Here is a 15,701-nt window from a genome sequence, read left to right on the forward strand (position 1 = left end):
AAGAACTCAAATTGCCTTGACAGAACCTTTGGGATGAGCTCCACCTCAGACCTCCTCACACAACATCAAAGTCTTTCCAGGAATACTTGACAGTGGGACTTGGGTTTATTGTATGTTTTGGTATTGTGTGTGTTTTGGAGGTGGGAGAAAACTGGAGGGCATGGAGGAAACCAATTAGAAGAAAGCTCTAAGAAATTCTACGCAGATAGAAATCTGAGCTCAAGATGAACCCGGGGGCCCTGGAGCTTTGAGCTGATCATGGTAAATACTGGTTATGACATATTTCAGTTTAATTGAATAAACTCTCCTAATCAGGATCTGACCAGTGCAACACAATGGAAATCCACAGTAAGAAGGAATATGATTAGCTCAGCTTGTAGGAGTTAGAAGACCTTCATTCTGATCCATGGGAACTAATCATCAACAGTATGGCATTCTGAGTCAAGCTGTTCTAATATTACATAAAAAAAAAAAAAAGAAAGTGAGAGTGAGTTCCCAGCCAGATTCCCTTGGTGTCCGCTCGCTTTGTTACACTGGGAGCAGAAGGAGAAAGGGAGCAGTTGGTCACTAAAGCGAAGTATGAAAATCGGCATGCAAATTGCAGTCCCGCGGCAGCATTGTTCGCGAGAGGCGTTATGGGCATGCCTGTTTGTGCTGCTCACACTGTGTGGCTTTTGCCTTCTTTCTCTTGCCACAGATGAGAGCCTTTCTGACTCTGCTAGCATCCGGAGAATGTCCTCATGCTGAAAATGAAAAGGTAGCTCTCCAGCTGGTGGTATTATAAGGCAAAGCGAAGTCAACAGACGGACTTTGGAAAAAAAAAATAGAAAGTGAAGTTAAAGAAATGCTGATAGTCACACGGTTGTCTAGTGACAGGTGTTTGTCAGTGAAAGGGCGATGACGTCCATCTTGGCATACTCAACAAGATGGAATGTCTTTTTTTTTTTTTACATTTTACATTTAAATGTATGATTATCAATAATTGCTCCTGTGATATGTAGGTGGGTCAGTGGGAGCAGATAGTCATTATATATACTTATTCAGTTGCACAAAGCATTCCTTCTTTGAGCATGTAATTAGAAAAAGTTCAAATTTGTATCCAGAGAGTTTGTTCCCACCGTAGCCTCATACTCATACTGTTCTTGGCTGACAAGAATGAACCCTGATGTGGCCTTCTGCTGGTGTAGTGTATTGATCATTCACAGTCACGTGACTACCATGACGCCAATCACAGCAGAGGATGGCAGAACTACCGTTAACCGACGTCACTACATACTACTGTATGTAATTTTGTTGATGATTATGTTCTAGGTGTACTATAGAGTCATGACCTACCAGATCACCCAATGTTTTATCACACTATTTAAAAAGTAACCTAGCAATTGATAGCTTTTGTACTGATGATTATTTTCTTATGCATTATGTTGTAATTGACTTCATAACTTACTCAAAAAGGAGATAATAAGGATATTAATTTACAGAAGTTTAATCTGTTATGATTATTGCAGATGGTGTACAATATGTAATTTGTCCTGGATTTGGTTGCATTTTCTATAATTAGATCATCAGGTAATCCTTGCTATTTTTCAGCTCCCAAACACACCTTGGGTGTTATTATCAAAGAAACTACATACTGTAGTAGGCTAATGTCCATTAATGGAACTTCCACCGTCCACTGATGTCACTGGGGTCATGGTAGTCATATGACTGCAAATAAAACCATGCTATGGAATATGCTCTACTGTATATAGCGCTTCATAAAATGATGTGCCATCCATCCATCCATCTAGGAACCTCTGCAATCCAATTACTGACTGGTGGACAATTTATTCCCATTTGTACGGCCGTGGTAGGACCTCCGGTCAACAAGCTACACGCGCACATTTTCACACTGCGGGCAATTTTGAAACAGCAATTAGACAAATCTGCATGTTTTTGGACTGTGGGAGGAAACCGGAGAACCCGGAGGAAACCCACTAAGCACAGGGAGAACATGCAAACTCCATGCACACAGACCTGACTCAATGCAGGAATCGAACTCAGGATCTGAAGGTGCAAGGCGACAGTGCTTACCACTAAGCCACTGTGGCGCCAAAATGATGCACAGGTAATGTTTACTAATACTGACATTTTAAGTTTCTAATTAATAACTAATCATTAGAGCCCCCGATCAGCAGCTACAGTGGTCTTTGGGATTTAATCTTACGATAGCCGTGAAACACAAAACACACAATCCAGAGGCAATTCGGAATGACTTCGAAGCAGTTAATAAGAAGACAAAGTGTTGTTTATGATGACATAATGTTACCAGTTAGTGCCTCCATGACTGGTTATGTATGTGGGTTTTGTCTCTTTTGCTATCCAGAAGTGGGTGGGATCATGACCATGGGACAGACGTCCGTGACATCACATGCAATATGCCTTGTATGTATTGTGCATTCTGACATGTGTTTCTGCTTATCCTGGTAGTAAAGAGTAGTTCTTTGTATTACCATAGCCTTTCTGCCAGCTTGAACAAGTCTGGTCATTCTTCTCTGACCTCCACCTGCAAAACTGCTGCTTACTAGAGTTTTAGACATACTGACACATTCAAATCAGGCCACACAAAACAGTGTTTGGACATATACAGGAACTACTGTCAAAGTTGGTATTAATCAGCACCTTTTGACCGATCCAGTTTGAATAATGCTGGGGTATATCTCTCATTAACAGCCCCCCTCCAGAGCAGCTTGTAAAGACCTCCTCCATGGCTTTGTTTCCTTCCAGAAAACTCCACATCCCTTCATTGTGCCACCCAGAACACACTCGTTATTGTTGACATGGCACCCCCATGGTCCAGGTCATTCGTCCGTGCACACGCATACACACACACCTGGTGTGAGCATTGTATTACCCACCCCCATTCTCCCCCATGTGCTGGTCGAGTGCAATTACTCCGAGATTATTTACTATAGGCCAGCGCACTGCATGGCTTGTTTTGTCTTTGGCTAAACATCTGGCTTAACACTCTCCCAGGTCCCCTGTCTCCCTTCACTTTCTATGCTTTAGTCAAGACCGTGGTAGCAATTTACTCATCCTGAAAGAATGTCCCCTTGGAAATGTTTGACCAAAGACTAACGCTGAAGGAGATGACTCAGAGTGAGGGGCAAGCTTTAAGCTTTGGTGGTTCTCTGAAAATGATTAAAGTTAAACATGAACACATTCTCCGATTCCATAAATAACCCACACTGCCTCGTCCTATTACACACGCACACATTTGGACAAATTACAGTCTCGTACGGTCACTAAGTTTTAGTGATTTTGAAGTACGTTTAGAGAAACAGAGATTGTGTGTATCGACGGGATGAGTGTTGCCTCCAGGGTTTATAACCCGAGCCAGGGCCAGTCATTTCCTAGTGGTGAATCACATAACTGCAGAAGTGAGATGACGGGTGACAAAGCAGAATCTGATTCATAGTAGCTATATAACAATGAGATTAGATCATTACGTCTGTGATTCACAGCACAGAGGAAAGCGGTGGAAACGAAATCTACTTCTCTAGCGTTCCTGTTTCTGCTGATCATCATTTCAAAACACTTTTTTTTTCCTCTAAAGGTTTCCTCCATGTGCTTGCTCTTAAGCGACATCTGTATTTGTGCATAGTTGCATCACTATTATTAAGATGCATAAAAATAAAGTAAATCCGAAGAGAATATAATGCAACAATTTGCTTGCATTAAATAAAATGACAACTTAATGCATCCATATATTTTCATGAAAGCTGCTCAAATGATTTAGTTCGACCTTTGAAAGCTCTTTGATTCCTTGTGTCATTACAACGGACCCGAAACCCGAAAGCAAGTTCAGACAAGCTTTTGCTTTTACACTGATCACGTAGAGATCAATAAACTAGATCGATCCGTGGAGTGTCGTGGAACAAATGAAATTCTCCAATGGTGTCTAATACATTCGTTATCATAGAACTTGGGCTGGAAGAGATAAAGAGATTGCAACTTCAGACATGAACCCTCAATGTAAATAATAAAAAGTTTAATTATTTAATTAATTAATTAATTTTAATTTTGTCCTTTGTCTTTTGCAAAGACTTATGTGTTCTGACTCACAGTTCATGTAATAGCTCTTTAATTGCAGCATATTGACTCAAAACCTTGCAATATATTAGTACAAATTACACCCACAAGCAATGATCTGTGGGGTTCAGGGACCCTTCCCATAATTTCCAATTAGCTAATGGCTGGTTTCTCAGCATTTTCAGGGAAGGATAGGGAACTAGTGGTCTCCTCTAGTGGGAAGAGTTAACTGCTGTTTGAGATAGGAACTGTCTCTTTTTTGTGTAATTGAGCTTTTTTGGTCTAACATCTAAAAAAGATAAAGTAAAATGTATACATAGTGATAATAATATGGCCCTAAATGTTGCGCAGCGGCTTAGCAGCCAGCACTGTTACCGGGGCCAGGGGTAGCTCAGTGGTTAAAGCATTGGACTACGGTTCGGAAGATTCCAGGTTCAAACCCCACAACCACCAAGTTGCCACTGTTGGGCCCTTGAGCAAGGCCCTTAACCCTCAATTGCTCAGATGTGTAATGAGATAAAAATGTAAGTCGCTCTGGATAAGAGCGTCTGCCAAATGCCCAAATGTAAATGTTACCTTGCACCTCCAGGAGTTAGCATTTTCTCCCCATGCTTGGTGGGTTTCCTTTGTGTACTCCAGTTTCCTTCCACATGTGGTCTAGTTTGATTGGTGTTACCAAATTGCGCATAGTGTGTGAATGGGTGTGGGAGTGTGTTTAGCACCCCATGCAGGGTGTACCATGCCTTTTACCGTAAGTTCCCTAGGATAGGCTTTAGGCCCCCCTCGACCCCACGCAAGACAAGCGGTATAGGTAGTATGTAGATAAATAACCCTATAAATGGCGTCCAAGCACCCATTCCCTTCCAAATAGCTCACTTCTGGCAATACATCCAATAGGTACCTAGGACTTAAGACTTAAAAGTTGTGGCATGTCAATCATAACTTAAAATGCACTTATAGGTTAGCAGAACAACGCAGCACACCAAATTTCACCATGATCTGCTGGCCCCAAAACCGACTACAGTTTATTGAACCAGGTTTTGGCCAGACATTCCCAAATCGACAATGTATGACAGCCAACATGACGTATAATACATGCTTTTCCATATTCACCGTCAAATAAGAAGCAGTAGTGTGTGGAGTTCAGCATCAAAGAAAAAAAGAAAACTTGAGAAATCCACAATGCCTTTATGGATCATAGGAACGACAGGCTTATATGCTGACCAGATGAGACAGCTCCGATTCAGATTACATTCTTTTGCGTGACAGGATTAGAAATGACGGCTTGAACCCTGGTGATTCATCCAAATGGTTCAAGATGACAGAATCTTGCCAAATTAAGCAAAAGTGTTATTGTAAACTTTGCAGCCAAGTTTAGCTGGAGCAAATCTACAACCTAAACCTCAGTTTTCCACTTCTCTAACCTTATCTATCTCTTGTGTTTTCCAGCTTGTCCCTCATTAGTCTCTGTAAAGCTGGTTCACACCTCATTGCCACTTCTATTCACTCCCGTATTTGGCGATAAGCCCTCTTCATCGGGTCAATGGGACCCATTCTGGTCCGCCTGCATGCTCGCCTAAAGAATTAGACTCCGGCTAACAGATAATTAGTAAGATTTATTCCTAGGCTCTGTCATTCGACATAATAAACTGCAGGAGCCGTTTCCTCTTCTTAGAAAATGCACCTTTTGGGCCTGTCAAGCATCTGGTCACGTGTTAAGGGGCTTGCTAAAGGCTTGTGCGTTATCACAATATAGATTAAGGTGCTTTTAAAAAAGAAGCTACAATTGTTTACCGCTCTGGGGAACAATAAGGCTTAAATAATTGAGTGTCCTGACTGGAAATCGTTGTGTGTCTGTTTCTGAGAACACAAGCCCCTAGGCTGTTTTTAAGGTGTGAGTAAAGTGTTACACAGCCCTTATGGTGGCTTCCTTCTGGTTTCACAGTGTTGTCTGGGAGGTAAATTGATGTGAACTGGAGCTTAATTGGATTGAGCGTGCCAACGCGGAAAAGCATGACATCACGAAAAAGTGTGGAAAACAAATAAATAATGTTCGAGTCTGGGAAAAAAAACGTCTTGTTTTTCCCTTGCTTCTTTTTTTTTTGTCTTGTGGCTGGGTTTCAATCTCACTGTTTACTGAGTTGTTTTAAACACACCATTTGTTTGATATTAAACTTCTCAAATCTCTTATTAACATGGAAAGTGCAGTTTGTTCAAACGCAGTTAGGACTGTTTGAAGTGCAGTTTTAACAGCTTTTGATACTTTTAGGACATAAACACTAATTTAGTGAATCATGTGTAAAAATTCATACACACACATGGAATAGTTCTGTTCGTCTAAGCAATCAGGACATGAAACAACATCATTTTTAGTAACGGTCATCAGCATTGCATCTTATTCAAAATGTCCATATCTATTTGTGTATGTTGGCAAGGTCGGTGTAGTCCCATTTCCTAATGACACTATGCAGCTTGGAACACTGCTGCCAAATATTCTGCACACATTTAGCTTTTGGCAAAGCAAACAAGGGCAAACTATAGCACATTCAAAGTGATGCTGAGATTTTGAAGATATTCACAAATCCGTGGATTAGTGCAGCTATATGATTTCTATCTGAATGGATGATCTTTACTGTATCATTCATATTAATCCAGATTCTCAGACATAGAGGAATGGGAACTGGCTAACGGTAAAATAAAAAAGACTAAATGAAAAACAATTGTGTGAGCTAGTTAGTAACAAGCTTCCAAAGTAAAAAGGGTTTTTTGTACCAAAACAAAACAAACAGCGATTGATTAAAGATTCGTGATGGTTCAAATCTGCGACTCTAAACTACATTAATGTTTGTAGTCAAGCCAAGTCTGGTGTCTAAACCGAAATGGAAATCTCACACAGCTTCATCACTTTAAGTTTTCTTATTTTTCTAAGATTTACACATGTGTAATCTAGTCAGGTCGTTAGAGCACACACACCGTTCAGCCATAACATTAAAACCATGAACGGTAAAACCACCTAGGTTTTTGATTCCCCTTGTGCCACCAAAACAGATTGCCCTCTAAAGGGGGGCTCTGGTGTCTGGCTCCAGGTCCTTTAAGTGCCGTAAGTTGCAAGGTGGATCCTCCAAGTATCAGACTTATTTATCCAGTTTATTCATGGATATTTGATCAGACTGGGATTGGGAATCTGGAGGCCGGATCAACAACCTTGAACTGAGCAAGCTGTGATGCGCTTCGGTGCAGTGGTAGCTCAGAGGTTTTAAGTACTGAGTTAATGATAGGAAGGTTAGCGGTTCTAACCCCAGCTCTACCATATTGCCATTGTTGGGCCCTTGCAGTCATGCATATATAAATAAAGGCTGAGCTTAACTTTCTGCCATATCACACCCAGCATTACCCGCGTTCAGCAGGTGGGAATTGAACCCATGAACCTAGTCATGTAAGGCCACAGTACTAACCACCATACCAGCTTCAAAAACACTCTGGAAAAACAAAACAAAAGTAAGAAAAACATAGCAGTATGAGTATGGTGGTTTAAATTTCCAGGATAAGAACTAGTAGATAAATTTAATTCATCACAACTAGGCACTTACTAGGGACCTGTGTTAACTCCCTCTTGTGTAACTTTTTTGGGATTCCAACCCTGATGCACAACCCTATCCAAAAACCACATGGTATGTGAACAATTCGTACAAGCTTTATAAAAAAGTCAATATTGTAACTGTATTTTTATCTGTTTATAATGCTGTCACAGTGTAACCCCAAACAATGCGAAGGCAATAACACTACCAACACTAACAACTGGGCCCATCATTGAATGCAAACGCCTCCTACAACCAGCTGATTGGCTGCAGTAGTGCTGCGGTCCGCACCACTTCCTTGAACGCGAGATTTTTTTAACAGCCCTCAACCAGAATGGAAAGCTAGCTAGTATAAATTACATTTTACATTTATTACATTACATTTAGGCATTTGGGGCAAATGCCCTTATCCAGAGCTTTTAATTTTATCTCATTATACATCTGAGCATTTGAGGATTAAGGGCTTTGCTCAAGGGCCCAACAGGGACAAACACTAAGCTACCCCTGACCCCTATACCACTTATCCTGTATATAGGATACTTAGGACATGATGTGGGGTACACCCTTGATGGGGTGCCAAACCATCACAGGGCACACACACATACGCTAATTCACACTACAGGAACGCCAATTACCCTAATCTGCATGTCTTTGGACTGCTGAAGGAAACCGGAGTACATGTCGGAAACCCACCAAGCACGGGGGAAAACTCCATGCAAGCACCATGAACACAGAGGCATGGTGGGAATCGAACCCTCGACCCTGGAGGTGCAAGGCCACAGTAATGTAATGTTAACCATTGCGGCATTAAATGCGTGACACAATATTCTTTGCTTAATTTGACCAAAAGTGAATTGGATTAGAATAGACAGCTCATTCCTCCTTTATATGCACTATTACAGTTTAGTTCTGCTATAGTGAACTTAAGATTTAACAATAACTTATCTATCTATAACTGCAGATTTAACCAGGTACAGTGCTGGTATTTAAAACCTCAAAGGGACAGCAGTGAAGGGAGAAAACTACAATCCCACAATGCACCTCCCGGGCCGATGGAGAAGCGTCGAGGTGCTGCGGGATGCCAGGGGAGGAGGTGGGAGGAGGGGAGGGGAGGGGTGGATGAGGGAGGTAGAGTGGGGCGTCTAGGTTTTGAAATCAAAGCCGTGCAAAAGCGCGTATGAGCGCGCGTTAGTTTCTTGCAGCGTCGTAGCGGAGCCGCACACGCGCCTTCGGAATCTCCTCCTTCTTTCCTTCCCCCTTTTTTTTTTTTGGAGCTTTACACCGCTGTGGGGGAGGAACACGGCCAGGAGGAAAGTACAGCAACGAACGAACGAGAGAAAGAGAGCGAGAGAAATCAGTCCTGGATGCGAACGTGAGAGTTTTTTCCGCTTTCCCAGTCTCTCCGCACGCGCAGAAGGAAAAACAGCATTTCGTTCGTTCTAGTTTGAACTGGATACTTTGTAAAGGATCTACGATCAAAGACGCGGTAAAAAAGTTTCTTTTTTCTTTCTCTCTCGTCCTTTTATCTCCTCGCGCGCGGAGCATACCGCGTCCCGAATCGAGGAGGAGAAAAAAAAAAAGGAAAAGAAAGAAGAAACGCACGGGTGGACTTCTCAGCAGTGTTACCTGGCGTTACATCTTACTCTTGCTTTTTGGGGAAAAAACAAACAAACAAACAAACCTTAAACCAGAGTCTAAAATTCCCAAACTTTTACACGCTTGGATTGGGGATTTGAGAGGAGATTTAATATTTTTGCTCTCCCCCTCAGCTTTCTGAAAACACTTGCATTGTGGAGTGTTTTTTTTTCTTTACTTTTTTTTTTGTAAATATATATGTAAAACCGAATAGAAAACAAAAAAAAAAGTAATTAGGATTTTTTTTTTTTTTTTACATTTCCTTCAACTATCTTCAACCCTGCAGATTACCTCAGAGGGAAAGGTGAGTGCTTCCTCAGGCGACATGTTTCTACTAATAGGCTAATTAAACCCCTGAATGGGTTGTGTGTTTGTTTGTTTTTTGAGAAATATATTTAAAGAGTTTTATGCGGATGAATTTTTTATATCGAAGTACTAAATTATTATTTAAAGTGACATGTGGTTGTGTCACAGTGAAGTGAGAAAGTGAGCTGTTTGTGTTGAGCTCCTAGCCTTTGTGCTATGGTGAGAAGGTTTAACTTTACCTCAGAGTGTAAGCTTGGGCTAAATTCTCTGACTTTACCTCATTCCTCATGTTGGTTAGATAAATTAGTGTGTGAGTGTGTATAAATACAAAATACATATTATATACTGACTGCAGAACAAATATGCAAACTTTTCACAGCTATACAACTTATTCCACTTATCATGCATCCACTTCTTTAAGTTAGAGAAAAAAAATCCCCCTGAAGTAAACTTAACTTAAACTCCTCCTCAGACCATTTTGCATCCTGCAGGTTCATGAGAGTGTGTTACTGCTTGTGTCTTCATGATGATGGTGATGGCGACATTCATGCTGTTCATGCAGAGATTTCCAGATACCCATTTTCTCTCTCTCTCTTTATTTGTTCTTTTCTCTTAAAACATTTTCTGGCTTATTTCCCCTTTCATCTTTAAATTTTAAACCAAAAATCGTGTTAATTTGTCTGTTAATTGTGGAATGTGTTTATTTCATCCTGGTTTTATGGTTTCTTCCAAAGTTGTGCTAAGTTTAATTGTTAAGTCTTGGATTTGTTTTCATGCGGCATACAGATGTGGTGCTGGTGCAGCCCTCGGTTTTGGAGCGGATCTGTATTGGATGTGAGTTTAATGGCTTTCCTGTTTAGGCTACATGACCGTGAGTAGTGAGTGATTTTAGCCATGTAGTGAGAGAGTTCGATCTTTTCTAGCACATCTGGTGAGTTTAAATATTACACAGACAAGCCAACTTCCTCAAACAGGCTTGGTTTGTATTATGAAGAGCTTCCCGTGACAGCTCCAGAGACACTGCCGTGTTTCAATAAAGGCCTTGGACGCTTCCACATGTTGCGGATCCGCAGCCTGTAATCCATTTCTCTGTGTATCAGATCGTTCTTTTGAAGGCTGTTTTCAAACTACTAGCTCTCCTTTCTATGTTGTACCCACACATACCGCTAAACTACCACACAAGCACAGAGAGATTTACCCTCCCCCCCCCCTGCAGTCACTTCATTATCCCTAAAAACCGTCTCTGGCCGATAAACGTCCATTGAAATTCGCAGTAAAAGCGTTCATGGTCAATTTCCACCTTGTCCCCGGGAAGCAAAGCAGCTTGAATGAATGCCTCTGGCGGCATGCACAAATCTGATCGCAATCTAATGCAAAGCAGAACTGAAAAGCAGACCATGTAGACATGTATTAAAAGATATACCTATTACTGTATTTATACCTTATCAGTATTAAACATTCAATTCTGATTGAGCAGGAAGGGCTAAGTTGCAGAAAGTTTGACATAGTTTTGCCTGTAATTTATATAATTCCCAGTTTATCACCCAGGGCTGAATGACTCGATAAAAAAAACAAAAAAAAAACACACACACACACATTTGATTATTTTGGCGAGTATTGCGATTATGATATGTGACTATGAAATGTCTTGTTTTCTATTCAAACACATCTGTCTAGGCTAACAGGAAGTAAAGATACAGTGATCTCATTGTCAATAATTAGCGTGCATGTTAACACAATTGTTTTTAATACATCATTTTTTCTGCCACATGAGATAAAAAAAAAAGTTTTCTTTTGCGTAATAGCTTCAAGAGAGGAAATGAAATCTTTACAGCTACTAAAATGTCTGAGGTGAGCTTTAGTTGCAGAGTTTCAGGACATTATAAATGTAGCTGTGAATGGATTAGAAATAGTAAGATGTTTCCTTCATTATAAATAGGAAAGTTTATTGTTGGCGGATTGTTGTGGTATCAAAGGAATAAAATACTACAGGTTGTGCTTGTATAGGGAAATAATTAACTTTGGAATAGTAGTGGTATTTTAGTGTTTGCTGTGCCATGCTTATTGTTCACAGCTGATTATTGTTGATTATTTTTTAATACGATTCAGTGATGTATCAGATTTTTTTTTTATGTGTAGGCCACACTGACACCAAAATATTTTTATGTTGTTTATTGTGTGTGTATATGTTACATATGTATACATATGTTCGCATTCAAGGTGGTAAAATGCGGGCATATCTCTATAATCCTGCTGGTGGCGCATTTTACTATTCACACATCATGTGTGGGAGGAGCGAATTATTAGCAAAATGTGTTCGAGTTTAAACAGAATTGCAATACAAATCGAATCGGCACCTTGGTATCGTGATAATATTGTATCGGGTCGTCCCTGGTGATTTCCGTCCCTCCCGAGTAGTACATGTTAACCAACAAGATTTTTAATTACATTGAGTTTCTCTTTCTTTCTTTTTTTCATTTTTTGCATGTTGTTTTTCTTTTTTAACCTTTTGAAATGGAGAACCGGAGCGAGGCTTGTAAAAACACGACCGTTTAAAGCCATAATTACATCAATTAGTGAAATTGGAGGTCAGATTGCTGTACTAGCAGGTCCTACAGGATTCGAGCAGTGTTTCTTCGGCGGCGCCTTCAAAGCGGGTCAGGAGTTCAGAGGCGCTCAGAAGAAATGGCGCTCATGACCTGGAAAGGCTTGTCGAGGAAAGTCTGTTCTTCAATGAAGAATTAAAAACGACAGCGGTGTGTAATTAAACGCCATCCGTAAGATCCACCTCCTTTGTCTACGTTCATAGCAGGAATTTAGCAGAAGGGTGTATTTCAGAGGGCAGAGTAGCAGTAGTTTGTCTCGTCAGCGTGGTTGAATCAGGGATGAGTAATGCCAAAGCTGTGCAACTCAAGTCAAGTAGACTTAGAGTCAGTCTAACTCTAAGTCATCTGTCTTAATTAAGCCTATCTAGCCTTATTATTTATTTTATTTCTTTGATTGGCATGCAGATTGTCCTAAAGAATGAGCTACATGGTGGTACAGATTTCTTCAGGAATTTGCTCAGGAAATGTGCTGCTGTTTTGGTTCTAAATAAAAGATTGTTTGATATGGGCAAATTGCTGCATTATATGGTGAGTAACAGTTTAATGTAGGATTGAACGTCAACTGTCGTTGATTTGTTTTCCCTGAACTGCACCCCCACATGTTTTAGTCCTCACATAAAGTTTCAGGAAGAGATGCACCGATTACCCGATATCTGTATCCTTATTATAATTTTTTTTTTTGGTATACAAAAATGTTTGGGAGCTTTTTACAAATAACAAATAAAATCCAACTGAAAATGAATGAAAACTCAACAGGAAGAGTGAAGGATATCACATGCTTCCTCTAAGACACAAGCTTCCTGAATCGCTGCACAAGCACCGTTAGGGAATCAAACGCAGATGCCCATGATTGGCTAGTAATTGACGTGCGAGTGCACCCCTCCCCCCGAGAGCAGGATTCAAACCCACGATCTCCAGATCCCTAGATTGGGAACACTGACGCGATTGACGCCGCACCGGTAATATCCGAGGTCCGGGCCGATGGATCGTTGCGTCTCTAGTTTCAGGAAATGTTCAGGACAAGGGCGAATCGTTTACAAGCACGTAAATGTTCCTCAGACGTATGAAAGACGCAGCTGGTTGTTTATTGTAAAAGAACGGCTGTTGTAGGTCTCATAATCGGTTATAGGATTTTCTTCACTACTTGACAAGTGTTTCATTCTTTTGGAAGGAAGCAGCTTTGTTTAGAGGGATTTAGAGGAGAGTTTGTGCTTCTGAGTTGCAGAGAGGAAAAAAAAAAAGGAAAGCCGTCTTCTAAGGATTGCCCGGAAGAAGCCAATCCCATAAATATGTTCACAAATTCATAGGACCGTGGCAGTAACAGCGTGACTTTTTAATTGTGTTTACTCAAATATAGTCTGTGCCAAAATAAGTTTTGCGCCAAAGTTCGAATGGTTCCTCATATAAAAAAAAACTTATAAAAAACAAAAAAGAAGCTTTTTGTGATGGGTGATTGCAAAGGTGAGTGTACACAGCTCGTGTACAGTTGTGCAAAAGAAAGCGTCCGCCTGATCACTGGGAGGTTGTACGGTGTTGCTGTTTGCGGCCAATGAGTTTCTGGTTTGGCTACAAGTCCAAGATCGCATAATTACTTCTTCTCTCTGGGTGGGACAGTTCTGTCGACCGCACTGACTACAGTTTTACATTAGTGCTCTCCTCCAAGGATGATCAGCCACCTTGTGGTGTCGCACTTTCTGACTCTCTCCACGCTCCGGTCACCCGGTGCACACAATCCGTAGCCGTATCTGTCCGATCTTCTACTGCGAGATTTCGAGGATGAAAGCAGCGTTCCCACCGGACATTCTTTTGGGTGGAACTGCGCAACACAAGTGTGTGCGTGTGTGGGACAGGAATGAGCCACCCTCTAATTTCTAGAGCTGCCTAAAAAAAAGCTACAGCCAGCAAAAAAAAAACACCCTCCGTTTTCACCCCCTAGTCCACCTTTACGAGGGGGTAAAAAAAACATCCCTGCTATCAGTGGAGCTGTTTGTTTAGAACGTAAATAGCTGGCATTTGGTGACCTACAGACTCAACCTGAAGTTTGGATATTAAGCAAATGAAATGCACGGCGAAGTGTACGCAGTACTGCCACGCGCCCAGGTACAGGAGTGGCAGAATAACTTATTTGAATAGAACACGTAGCTTTTCAAGCAAATCAGTTATGCACAGAGCACGAGGTGGAAGAAAAGCGAATGTCAAAAAACAAGCACGGGGGCCGAGTTGTGTTTAGTTTTTTTCTTTCTTTTTTTTAACTGGACACTTTGTGAAACGTTCTGCTCGGCAGCCAGCGATAATGAGGGTGTGTGTGCGCGCGGCCAGGCCCCGTTCCCCTCCGCCGATCACAGCGAGACAACATCCTGGGCTCCGTTTAATTAGGGGTCCAACCGACCTCCTTTTCACTCTTCCGCTCCACTCCTGCTTTTCAGCGCGCGCTCTAATGAATCGCTAGGCCCGTTCCACAGCTCGGGACGAGTTGCCGCGTATTTGTTTACACGAAGTAACAGGAAACCCGAACCGATCCTGTTTAGATCGTTTTCAGAACCGAGTAACACGACCAAGCATGAAGGGTCGATGATTCTAAACTGATCTAATCTGACGGATAGAATTATGAGAAGGACGTTGTTGTGCTTGTTAGTTTTGTTTATCTTCAGTTGTATTCCTAACATTCCTGTCAGGTTGGCTTTGCTTCTCTGTGAGTAAATATTTACGTCTAGGTTGAAATATCTCCGTCAGTGTTTTATGAACGACTTGGGCATTCAGTGTATTAAGTATCACAGAATTTATTTATTTATTTATTACTATTATTAGATTTTTGTTTTGTTTTCATAATTTTTTTGGCAGGGGGCGAGCAAGAGTGTCACGTTTATTAGAACTTAAGAATTAGGATTACTAGGGGAACGTTATAGACGCTTTCAGACTAGGTGGTAAAAGTGTGGCTTGTATTTCCTTGGTGGGATTGTGTGTGTGTGTGTGTGTGTGTGTGTGCGTGCTTGGCTGACATGGTGCGAACGTGACTGAGTGTAAGCTCCTCTCACTTCCGAGTGTCTGGCAGCGGACAGAAGCTGCTGGAAAGGAAGCTCATTCTCTGATTTACACTCGCACATGCACACACAGACGTATTCCTATAGGGAACATCTCTCCACTTGGTCTCTGTCTCTCCTTCTCTCTCTCTCTTTCTCTCTCCTGTTCAGTCGTTTGACCCTCAGGCTCTCAGGGGGCACATTGGCAGACTCAGCAGGGTGCCAGTACTTTTCCCTCCCTCCTTCATTCCCCTGCAGTCGTAGCATTTGTTCGCTAGCATTGTCCTTCCAGTCGCGGCGAGGAGCAGCTGGAAAGGTGACGAAAATCCCGACGGAGGGATTTGCATAAACTCCAAGGCAGTGATTAATACACAAATGACTTTGGCCGCATACAAAGTCAGGGTTTTAGTACGCTGAGTAATTTGGCATCTTTTAAAGAGCAACGTGAGATTCTCAGCCTCGGAGCAGAGCAAATCCTCTCCCAC

At 41.5% G+C, this 15,701-nt stretch overlaps 1 protein-coding gene across 5 annotated transcripts in view; it reads left to right on the forward strand.

Annotated features, from left to right (window-relative positions):
- The first annotated feature begins 8,880 nt into the window (after positions 1 to 8,880).
- The window catches only part of fgfr1a (fibroblast growth factor receptor 1a), a 33,721-nt gene continuing 26,900 nt past the window's right edge, over positions 8,881 to 15,701 (forward strand). Inside the window, exon 1 of one of the 5 annotated variants that reach the window (XM_053503525.1) lies at positions 8,881 to 9,588. The gene's annotated coding sequence lies outside the window, so the exon portion shown is untranslated. The remainder of the gene's footprint in view (positions 9,589 to 15,701) is intronic. The other 4 variants (XM_053503526.1, XM_053503527.1, XM_053503528.1 and 1 more) reach the window with 4 other exon arrangements.

The sequence above is a fragment of the Clarias gariepinus genome, chromosome 9 (genome assembly GCF_024256425.1).
Source record: "Clarias gariepinus isolate MV-2021 ecotype Netherlands chromosome 9, CGAR_prim_01v2, whole genome shotgun sequence".
In the NCBI taxonomy this organism is placed as follows: Eukaryota; Metazoa; Chordata; class Actinopteri; order Siluriformes; family Clariidae; genus Clarias; species Clarias gariepinus.